This window comes from Centruroides sculpturatus, unplaced genomic scaffold (genome assembly GCF_000671375.1).
Source record: "Centruroides sculpturatus isolate CEXI.00-Female unplaced genomic scaffold, Cexi_2.0 scaffold95, whole genome shotgun sequence".
Lineage (NCBI taxonomy): Eukaryota > Metazoa > Arthropoda > Arachnida > Scorpiones > Buthidae > Centruroides > Centruroides sculpturatus.
In genome coordinates, this window is record NW_019384621.1 from 860,897 (window position 1) to 873,770 (window position 12,874).

General features: G+C 30.5%; 1 long non-coding RNA gene across 1 annotated transcript; it reads right to left on the reverse strand.

Annotated features, from left to right (window-relative positions):
- Positions 1–2,460: 2,460 nt before the first annotated feature.
- LOC111625478 lies at positions 2,461–6,183 on the reverse strand. The gene is made up of 2 exons (XR_002756738.1): positions 5,952–6,183; positions 2,461–2,635 (listed from the first exon to the last, which is right to left on the reverse strand). It is a non-coding gene; the product is annotated as an uncharacterized LOC111625478 (long non-coding RNA).
- Between the last annotated feature and the right edge of the window lie 6,691 nt (positions 6,184–12,874).

The window sequence follows — 12,874 nt, forward strand, 5'->3', positions numbered from 1 at the left end:
ATATAGGGTTGGCAACTAAGTGATTGCGGATTTTAAATAAGAAGGAAAATTCAAAATTTTTGCTTAAAAATATAACTTTATTCAATTAGGTATTGTCCATTTTTGTCAATGACCTCTTGCCATCTTTCAGGCAGTGTCATAATTCCATGTTCATAAAACTTCTGATTTTTGCCAGCAAAAAACTGAATTAAATGTGTTTTTACATCATCAGTGTCATTAAAAATTTTACCATTTAAGGAGTTCTGCATGGAATGAAATAAATGGTAATCTGAAGGCGCAAGGTCAGGGCTATATGGTGGACGTGACAACACATCCCAACCTAGCTCCAATAATTTTTGGCAAGTGACCAAAGATGTGTGGGGCTTTGCATCATCATGCTGGAAAACAACATCCTTGCAATTTGCCAATTCTGGCCGCTTTTCTTGAACTGCATCGCTTAGTTTGGTGATTTGTTGAACATACACATTTGAATTAATTGTTTGGTTTCTTGGTAAAAGTTCAAAGTACAGAATTCCTTTATAATCCCACCAAACTGAGAGCATAATCTTTTTTTGGTGAATCTCAGCTTTTGGTGTCATCTGGGCTGGTTCATCTCACATCACCCACGATCTTTTCCGATTAACGTTGCTATAAACTATCCACTTTTCATCGCCAGCAATCAGTCATTTCAGAAATGGATCAATCTTGTTGTGTTTCAGAAGTGAATCACAGATGCTAATGCATTGTGTCAAATAAATTTCCTTAAGCTGATGAGGGACCATAAATCCAGTTTCTTGACAAAGCCAAGCTGTTTTAATTTTTTTTGAATGCATGTATGCGATACATTGAGCTTCTGTGCAATCTCATGCGTTGTGCTATGACGATCTGAATCGATAATGGTCTTGATATGGGTCTCATCAACTTCAACTGGACGGCCAGATCGTTGAGCATTTTTCAGTGAAAAATCACCAGAACGAAATTTGACAAACCAACTTTGACACTGCCTTTCTTTCAAGGCTTCATTCCCATATACAGCACATAACTTCTTGTATGCTTATGATGTGTTCTTGCCTTTTCGGAAATAATACAATAAAATATGTCTGAAATGCACGTCTTGTTCTTCCACTTTTAAATTGGGATAAAAACAAAACTAAATAACTAATCGATACAATTTTTTTACTAAATTAAAGGTGGAAGTCCAAACAACAAGAAAACAAAGCAAAAAAATGTGCTAAGGCCACCTATTGACAAAATCCGCAATCACTTAGTTGCCAACCCTATATTTGGAATATTAAAATAATTATTATTTGTTATATAATAATATACTGTATTTATAAAACAGAATAATATAGCATAAACGTATGAAAATAAATTTTTTACATAAAATTTGTATGAATGTTAATTAACTATAGCCTAGGATAGTATAAATCCTAACTAATTTATATTTTTAAACTGCAGCATATACTTTAAATTAGTTATATATTATGTGTATATACTTTTATTGTCTACAGCATATGCATTTCTAATGTATTACCAATACAGTGTATCATCAATTATCCGAATACCGATCAACCGAAACATCTGCTATCCGAAAGCGTTCCAGTCGGCAAATTCAAGTTTCCACTAGTGCTGTAGCACTGCAATATTTGACTATGTCTTGGGCTGCACCAATATTATTTTTGCTGGTGTGCATGTTTTAGTTGGCAGTAGTGGCATAAGCATATTGTATCATTAAAAATTATTTTTTTATTTCGCACAAACATAATAAATATATTGAAAAATGTAAAAACAAAAAAATAATTATATTTCGGAAGTTAATCTAGTATCAAAAATGTTCCGATTCAGCATGACACACATCGAGAGGATACTTAAGGATGCACAAGTATTTGAACAAGGCTTTTTCCCCCCATCGTGAGTGGTGTGTTTTGCTTCAGCTCGTCGGAGAATATAGCCCAAGCGGCTGACATCGCCAGATAAACCCAAGAAAAAGGAAGAGTTTTGCTTGTTTTGTGTGGTGTTTTTCTGAGGACTGTGTTGTCGGGTCGTGTCGTGCTGAATCGGAACGTTTTTGATATTAGATTAACTTCCGAAATATAATTTATTTTTCAATATATTTATTTTGTTACAACAGCCACGATTATTATTTTTAAAAAATTTTCGTTAGGTTTAACATTGACGAAAATTCAACGCGAAGCGACACACAATGGAGAAAAATTTCTACATGGGATAGGTTAATATATTTTTTCATACATAATCAGTTATCNTTTTGTTACAACAGCCACGATTATTATTTTTAAAAAATTTTCGTTAGGTTTAACATTGACGAAAATTCAACGCGAAGCGACACACAATGGAGAAAAATTTCTACATGGGATAGGTTAATATATTTTTTCATACATGATCAGTTATCCGAACAACCCCAGTCCCGAATTGTCTCGGATAATCGATGCTCTACTGTAAATCAAATTTGCTAAAACTTACTTTTGACTTTCCTTTCATTTTTTAAACGTTCTGACCATTGTTTCAATGCAGTCATATCTGGTTTATAATTATACCAAGGATATATTTCTTTATCTATGTCTACAGTTGAAAGAGACCCTTCACATTCCTTTAATAATTTCCGATTCTTTTTTTGTATGTTACATAGGTCTTCATGCTATTAAAAATAATAATTATTATTAATTTATTATACTACAAATTTTAGATAGAAATTTCTAAACAACTTTAGATGACTAACTTTTCAATTCTGTTTAACAGTTATATAACAAAAAAAAATTAAATATTACAATGAAAATATGCTGCTAAGGGCAAAAAGGGCTAACTCTACTCTGGACTCCATATGGCCCTGCATACACCTGAATTATTTTCTACACAATTTATAACTCCTGCATGGTTTTACAGGTATTCTCATTATCTATTTGATATAAAAAAAAAACAAATGGGAATTGATTTGCAGTTAACAGTTTTCTCATGATACTTGTTATAATAATTTTATCAATAATTTTCTTATTTATCATTTTTGTTCAAATATTAATAACTATAATGCTTTTTCGGAATATTTTATAATACTAAAAACTTCATTTGATAAATCAATTAGGAAATCAAAAGACACAAAATAAAGAAAATTTTCTGATAGAAAAGTCAACTTTTCATACTCAACCTATGTTTTCAGGAGCTTTGATCAGTACATGTTATATTATTTAATAATAATCTTATTATGCTTCCAAGAATGTATAACAAAATATTTTCCTGAAAGTTACTTGAGAAAACTAAATCTAAAATAATTTTCAATATCCTCAATTTCGTTATAATCTGATCTAGAATTAAATCAGGGATGTCCAATCCGCGGCCCAAGGCAAGTTCCAATGCGGCCCAATAAACGTGCAAACAAAACTGACAAATTTATTTATTTATTTCAACGGCATAAACCTCAATAAAGAAGTTTCATAAAGACGTAAAATTATACATACTATTGAGATGGCTACTTTTTAGAAAATTTTTAGCTACAAACACTAAAAACATCTGGAAACTCTGATTCTTTCTTTTTTCCTTTCCACTCAAAAATAAAATAGGTATAAAGCCGGGAAACCAAATACATATTTTATTTAGTAAACTATTTTATTTATACTCTGTAAACTCCTGAAGATCGGTTAGAAGCCCGAAAAAAAATATATATATATAGGTAACCCCCGTAATAACACGGGAGTTACGTTCCAGAAAATTGCCGTGTTATGCGAATCCGTGTTATACGAAACAAAGAACTAGTGCGAAAAGGGAGTTAGGTTCCAAAAATTAAAAAATATGTTGTTAAATCCTTATTTAAATCGGATTTATTGTTCAGTTTTTCATAGATAAAATATTTATTATTTAATTAAATATTTTACCAGAGGATTATTCATTTTTTATGATGATCTCAGCATGAGCATCATCAACTGGTAACAGTTTGTGGGTGCGTTCGTTAATAGCGGTCGGTCTGTAACGGGAGTGCGCCGCTGTTTGTAGGCATTTAGGAACGACGGTGAAAGAAAGATGGCGGCGCCCGCACTATCCATAGTATCGGGTAGAGGAATCTATAATTCTAAAATGAGCTTTTAGAGGCAAAAGAAGGGTCCCAATTGTAAAATTTAACCATTAAATGGATTATTTGTTGAAAGAGCATTCAAAGTAGCAACGAAAACAATTAGAATGCTCGCGCGGAGTTACGCAGAAATATAAAAGAACGCACCCTTTATTACATTTCATATACGAGGGTTTTACCCAATTCCCGAACCGTGTTAGAGTGAACCCGTGCTATAGAAGTGCCGTGTTATACGGGGGATGTTCCCAATTCTCGAACCGTGTTAGAGCGAATCCGTGCTATAGAAGTGCCGTGTTATACGGAGGTTACCTATATCTCTTGTTTTTATTTGTGAAACAATAAATTATATTATTTTTAAAATATATTTAATAGTTGTTTCTTTTTAAGACAAGTAAGTAAATACATATTATTTTTATTAGTTTTAAAATAACTAATTATTGAACATTTACCCTTCAGCATGGCTTCTACGACTCAACAAAAAACAGTTTCTAAGAAAAGGAAATATATCGATGAAAGAAGGTTATTTAATAAGAAATGGGCAGAGGATTTTTTTATTGAGGTGAAAGGTGAGGCACTCTGCTTAATTTGTCGAGTTTCAATACCTGTCTTCAAAGAGTATAATTTGAGAAGGCGTTATACACAAAAACGCTTCCAAATTCGATGCATATCAAGGAGTGTGTCTCAAAGACCAAGTAATGGTACTGAAAAGAAGGTCTTATATCTCAACAAAAGGTTTTTAGCAACGTTAGAACTCAGACAGAATCCTTCGTGAAGGCTAGTTATGTAGTCGCAAATTTAATCGTCAAAAAATCGAAACCATTTTTTGATGGCGAGTTTATTAAGGAATGCATGGAAAGTGTTGCAGATATAATTTGCCCAGACAAGAAAAGTGATATTTCTAAAATTAGTTTGTCTCATCAAACTATTTTCAGGAGAATTGGCGATCTCGGGAAATATTGTATATTGAAAAGTAAAGCCTGTGTGTTTACATGTTATTCTTTGGTCATGGATGAAAGTACTGATACGGTTCAATTCGCCATTTTTATTAGAAGTATTAATGACGAATATAGTGTAACTGAAGAAATGTTCTCATTAGTGTCATTAAAAGACACGACAAACTCAAGATATTTATATGAAGCAGTAAAAAAAAACAACATTAACGCGCTTTATCCCTATCCAATATAGCTGGTGTAATTACGGGTGAGGCCCCAGCTATGATAAGTAAAAAAGAAGGGCTTGTAAAATTAATAGAAGACGATATATTCAATTCTTATAAATTTTTAAATTTCAACTTCCTTGTTAATTTTTAATATAATTTTTATTCATTCTCATAGTTTTCAAATGAGAAACTCGGATGCCGACAATAATAATAAAATAATTATTATTATTTTAAATTTATTATAGAATTTAATTGAATACAATATACTAACCGGGTAGTTTTTACTATAGCTCAGTGACTAAACGAAAAATGTTGTTTCGTTTTGCGCATGCGCTTGGAGGACATGGGCAATGAATAGATTGAACGGAACATAACACTTAGGTAACGAAAGTAAAGTCATTGCGCATGCGGTGAAAATCTGACAGTTCTAACATAAGCGCTTCAGCACTACCGTGAAGCGTGCTAAAAAATATATAGTAATTTTTGAGTGGCGACGTTCTTCTTCCAAACAAACGCATTAGAATGGCATCAGAAACATCGCACAATGCGACCAGAATCGTTTCAAAAGTGTTGTAGAACAGAAAACTCAAATTCTACGAGTAGTACATTAAAGATACCCATTTACAATTATTAAAATTATTATAAAAATTACAATATTTATCACTATTGAAATACATTTTTCAATAGCTTATTTAATATTTCGAAAATTTATAATTACGTTGAATGTATACAAACCTCGGTGGACATTTCTTTCGTATGTCGACGTTTACTCGTCGCTCCCAAAGTTCTTTTCTTCATTTTTCAAACCGTTCTCTTAAGAAATTTTCCTAATTTTTTTCCTACTCCGACAATCAGATGGAAGATTATCGTCTTTTAACTTGATCAATTCGTAAAATAAACGAATATTAAGCGAAAACTCTTAATTAAAGATCTGTCGAACGTCGAACGAACTTCGAACGCCGTTGCCTTGACGACGGCAAAAATAACAAAAAATTGTCGTCTGCTTCACAAAATTAAAAAACGTTATTATTTAAAAAATCTAAATTGTATTAATCCATCGTTTATATTGATTTTTTTTGTATTTGTAATAACGTATTAATATTTAAATTAAATTTTTTTAATTTGTCATTTTGGTCACGTGACAATTACAAAAATCTAATTGGGATCGAATTTAATATATTCTAAACTTTAGAATATCGATCGAGATATTAAATAAATTTTTCCATGGTAATAATAATAATAATAATAAAATAATTAAGATGTTGATTATTTTTTATATTATAGTCAAGTGTGAAAAATACATTTTTCATTTAAAAAATAATTAAATATATTTTAATTATTTTACTTTTATTTTAAAATATGTTTTGAAAAATTAAATACTAAATTAAGGATTTTTCCCGAACTATTAGAAAATGCGGGATTAGTAAGATCAATTCCGCAGCGAAGAATGGTATTAGTGTGATCACGTGGTAATGTTTACCTTCATCAATTAAGTATAAATTTTAATTAATTTAATGCTTTTAATTAAAAATTTTACGATGTTTTCGAATTACTTTAAAGTTTAATTGTAAATAAACGTGATAAACAGATTTTTATTTTCATTTATTTAATTTTTAATTTGGTTTCGGTAAACAAATTTGTTTTTCACAGTTGTAGCATTACTTTGAGAATAAATAATTACAGAAGGTCATCATTTCGGTTATTGCCGAATTAAAACGTAAATCCTCATTTATGTAATTAAATCAATTCGATTCAATTTCACATATGAATGAGACGGTTTGGACCTTATCGAAGTGGTAGACCATATCCGTAGGATAAAAAAAGTCAAAGGAACCATATCTATACCTGTGACCCTTGGTGAGATACAGCCCCCCTCCCCGAAATCGGCCAACTTCCAAGTTGCATGTAATCGGGACTTGCGTTGCTCGGCTAACATTATTGTGTTTAACTATTTAGCCCACGTGACTGTGCTGGCTTTGAGTAGCCCACTTGACTTTGTGGAGTAATCAATGTTATATAGTTTTAGGGGGCGTGATGGCTGTCACCAAGTGCACGATTACGTGCAGAGTGTTGGTCGAGGTGAGTGATAGCCAGTCTTGACTGATGTGAAGCGTAGAGAACGAGCATTATGCTTATTTGTGGTAAAAACCGACCTTTGGAGGCGAATATCTTGTGAAGGGTCACATATACAAGTATGGTTCTGTTGATTTTTTTGTCTAACTCTGGGATTGGCAAATGCCTCTTTTGGAGTTCATGTCCAGAGCCTGCCCTACCATAGGGCAAACTGAGCAGCCGCTCCAGGCACTAAGTCCTAGGGGGCGCCTCAGTGGTAAAGAAAGTTAAAGGAAAAAATATTTTTTTCACTTTTCAATTTTTTTGGGGGGCGCCATAATAGGATCTTGCTCCATCCTAAAACTTGCCTCGGGCCGGCACTGTTCATGTCTTTTCTTTTTTTTAATCTTCATGTTATTCGATGTGTGCGACCAGCATATGAATACTAAATACATAATGTAAATTATAATAATCATATCATATAAGCATTTTTGTCTTTTTTGTAAAAGGAAAACACTTATTTTAGACATTCTGAAATCTTTACTGCGGCTAATTAAAAAATCGTGCTTGTATGTCAAGTTTTTCTTAATGGATATATATTTTGTGTCTGAGTTTCTCATTTGAAAACTATGAGAATAAATAAACATGACATTAAAAATTAACAAGAAAGTTGAAATTTAAAAAATTATAAGAATTAAATATATCAGTGGTACTTTTAACATTTTAAAGAAAATACAATATTAAAATATTGGCTTTTCTTAAAATTGTCCTACTTTTTAATTCTTTGTTGGTGGCAATCCCAAGTTTTTATGCTATAAAATACATTTAAATATTATTGGAATTTATTTTATTAATGTGATACTTAATCTTTTACATTATTAATAATTATGAAAGTATTTATTTGCAGAAACAGTAAAAAGAATGTCTAGCAAGCTTCCAAAAGCGTTTATTTCAAGATTTTTACAATGGTATTCGAGTCTTTGGCCAATACCGTATCCAAAACCACCTTACGAACACATTTGTCCAATTGGTGATCAAAATTTGAGATGTAAAGCTCAAAGTGTTGATGTTAATGCTATCAATTCAGCAGAAATCCAAACAGTAAGTTTATTTTATTGTATATTTATTGTATTAGATATCTTATTAATATCAATGGTATCAACATGACTCTTAACAATCAATCCAAACTGATGACTGAATAGCTAAGATTGTAAGGGCATAAGCATACCATTCTATGGAATATGAATTCAGTTCTGGTTGACTCAGAAATTTTAGTGAATGGTTTGACCTAGATATGTCAGGCTCCATTCTTTACCACTTGACAATCCCAATTGTAGGCCTGGCTAAACTCTTGAATATAAAAAAAGAAGCTTTCATAAACTTGCACTAAAAAGAGAGAGTTAAAATTACATAATAATAATCAGTTTAAACTAAAAATACAGCTTTAATTTTTAATTCAAATGCTTAATTTTAGGTGGGAATTATACAGTTTCAGAGTTTAAAGATTTCAGTTTCAAAATATTTGATTTTTAAAACTGAAATGTAGATCAAGATGAAAAATTTCACTAAAATCTGATATTTTAAAGCTTTCTAATTCATCCTTGGGTACCAAAACTGTTATGATAGTTTTCGTACTCCTGGAAAACCCAAAAGTACTAGGATTTTTGTGGAACTTTTTGCCTTAATCTCTAAGAAAGCAGAGAACTGTACTTACTAAGGAAGTTAAAGAAATAAATTTGATTGATAACGAAATGTAGAATACACAAAATAACTTTCATTGTCAAATATTAAATTTATTGTTACAAATATAAAATTAATATTTTACATAAATCAATATGGAAACCCTTCGACTAATATTGATAATTAATGTATTTTTAAGATATAAGGCNCGATTATTATTTTAAAAAATTTTTGTTAGGCTTAACATCGATGAAAATTCAACGCAAAATAGGTTAATAGCGATATACTAATTACATGGGATATACTATCAATAATATACTATACTAATAATGTATTTTTTCATATTTTTCGGTTATCCGACTTTTCAATTATCCGACCAACCCCAGTCCCCAATTAGGGCGGATAATCGAGGTTCTACTGTACATATATCAGTAGAATCTGCTTATTGTAATCTTGAATAGTGTTATCAGTTACCTAATATTACCAGAATTAACAAGTCCTGAAACATATAAGTTAAAATACATTTATAAAACTTTGCTTATTGTAATCAGACTTGTAGTTTCAATTAGAGATGGAGAAATGCTTTCCTCAAATACTGAAATACTAAAGAGTATTTAAGATTCAAGATCTCAAATTGATAAAAAAATTGATAAAAAAATAAATTTCACTACTAGAAATACCTCCAATATTACACCATATGTATAATCGAGTGGCAGATTCAGAAGTACTCAAAGGGGAGGCCATCTCAAAACTTAAAAATATTTGAATAATTAATAAATATCTTTTATTACAATATGCATGATGATTGTATTACAGATGCTACAATAAATAATATTTGCCATCATAAATGTTTTTAAAGCAATGTTTTGAAGCTTGAACAAATAAATTAAAATTTTTTTTTTCTGTCAATGGTATTGTATCTGTCGCTGTGTACAGACAGTGCCTCTTCGGCAGCTCTGATTTAATTTATGGCAAGAAAAGAAGCAGATCAGATCTTGAATATTTTAAAATTTTTGTTTTTTAAATAAAAATCTGCAATAGATGAGAATAAGAACAATAATTTGTTAACTTATTTTAGTTGAGATAAGAGTACCTAAAAGAAGCAAAATTAAAAGTTTGAAATTTCATTTCTTAAAATGTAGTAAATTGTTTTACTTTATTAATATACTGAAATAAATAAAACAAGTTAAATATTAAATAAATTATTCACCAAATAAGTTGTGTAAGGTAATTAAATTCCCAAATATTCAATGTATTCGAGTATTCAAGATATTTGAGGATCTGGTTAATATTTGAATTCAAGAAAAGTGATATTTGCCCATCTCTAATTATAATGTTTATCAATAAGCATTTTTTAAATTGTCGTTTTGATAATGTACAATCATTATCGTCTATTAGTGTGAACCAGTTCCTTAAACATTAACTATTGATTATTTTAATCATTATTTGCTCACAATGCAGTCATTTAAATTGCTGGAATTTGTTATTTCAATTACATGCTGGATGAATTACTATTAATCACTAATAATACTTATAATTATTAAATCTTGAAGTTATACTTTCTTTAATTGTTTTAGCATGTCATTTTAATGTCAGAGTTGATTATAATTAGTGGAACTTCTGGTTTTGTCTTATTCACTTACCCCACTTAATGTTGCTTTGGAAATTCACTGACATATCTGTCAGTGAATCCCAAAGCAACTACAATATTTACTATATTTCCACACATATAAGAACATGATCTTATAGATGGAACAATATTCTGCAAAGTACCTAGAAAATTTTTATAATATCAGAAGCATTTCTTTTTCTTTTTTATTAAGGATTATCACAGAGATGTGACTAAGTACTTATTGTATCAGTAAATTTACATTTAATTTATATTGACACAGCAGTATCAATAAGCTAAAGTGATCTTTTAAGCCAAAACAAACTAGCCACATGTAAGAGTATGCGAGGCATGTTTTTATAAGAGAAGCGGGACATGTATTTCAAAAATGTAAAAACAAGTATTTTTACATGCAAGAGCATGCTCTTATATATGTGGAAATACAATAGATACTATGCAACAGTCATGAACAACCAGAAGTTTGCAAGATCCTAATATGCAGCCCCAGGGCTTTGGCAACTGTTTTTTATCTCATGGTCTTCTTTATTCATTTAATTTTTTTACAGTTAATAATGCTTTCACTTTAAATATATCATCTTTCCAAAAACAGTAATTGTTCAGTGAAGTCTCAATGGTCATTGGTTACAAAATAAATTGAGATCACACAGTGTTTACATTAATTGATACAAAAAAACACCTCATTATTTCACAATAATAACTTATTGTTAACTATTGCTTATTACCTATACAATAGTTTCTCCTGATTATGTAGGCAAGACTTATTTAAGGAACAATATTACTTTTTCTGATATTATTTCTGTTTAATAGATCTTTAATATGATTTCACTAGAATATTTCTTTAAATCTGAAACCAACTTTTTTTAATAACTTATACTAATTGCGTTCTGGCTAGCTAAGGCAGTAAAGATGTCAGCCTGCCACTCTGCTGAATTAGGTTTGAGTCTGAGTCGAAGTCACAGAAAATTTTCATAGGGTGTTTTGATTTAGATAAGCTGGTCTGATCTGTCACTACCTGAGAACTCATTGTGGACCTGACCAAACTTATGAATGCTCTTAGTGTATAGAGTAGTTTTAAATTATATAGAACCTCATTTATCCGACCCCTCGGTTAACCAACCGTCCTAGTCGGCAAATTTCAAATGTCCGCTAGTGATGTGGCGCTACAATATTTGGCTATGTCTTGGCTACTTTAATATTATTTTTACGTGTTAAATAATTATTATTATTTTAAATTTATTATAGAATTTAATTGAATACAATATACTAACCGGGTAGTTTTTACTATAGCTCAGTGACTAAACGAAAATGTTGTTTCGTTTTGCGCATGCGCTTGGAGGACATGGGCAATGAATAGATTGAACGGAACATAACACTTAGGTAACGAAAGTAAAGTCATTGCGCATGCGGTGAAAATCTGACAGTTCTAACATAAGCGCTTCAGCACTACCGTGAAGCGTGCTAAAAAATATATAGTAATTTTTGAGTGGGGACGTTCTTCTTCCAAACAAACGCATTAGAATGGCATCAGAAACATCGCACAATGCGACCAGAATCGTTTCAAAAGTGTTGTAGAACAGAAAACTCAAATTCTACGAGTAGTACATTAAAGATACCCATTTACAATTATTAAAATTATTATAAAAATTACAATATTTATCACTATTGAAATACATTTTTCAATAGCTTATTTAATATTTCGAAAATTTATAATTACGTTGAATGTATACAAACCTCGGTGGACATTTCTTTCGTATGTCGACGTTTACTCGTCGCTCCCAAAGTTCTTTTCTTCATTTTTCAAACCGTTCTCTTAAGAAATTTTCCTAATTTTTTTCCTACTCCGACAATCAGATGGAAGATTATCGTCTTTTAACTTGATCAATTCGTAAAATAAACGAATATTAAGCGAAAACTCTTAATTAAAGATCTGTCGAACGTCGAACGAACTTCGAACGCCGTTGCCTTGACGACGGCAAAAATAACAAAAAATTGTCGTCTGCTTCACAAAATTAAAAAACGTTATTATTTAAAAAATCTAAATTGTATTAATCCATCGTTTATATTGATTTTTTTTGTATTTGTAATAACGTATTAATATTTAAATTAAATTTTTTTAATTTGTCATTTTGGTCACGTGACAATTACAAAAATCTAATTGGGATCGAATTTAATATATTCTAAACTTTAGAATATCGATCGAGATATTAAATAAATTTTTCCATGGTAATAATAATAATAATAATAAAATAATTAAGATGTTGATTATTTTTTATATTATAGTCAAGTGTGAAAAATA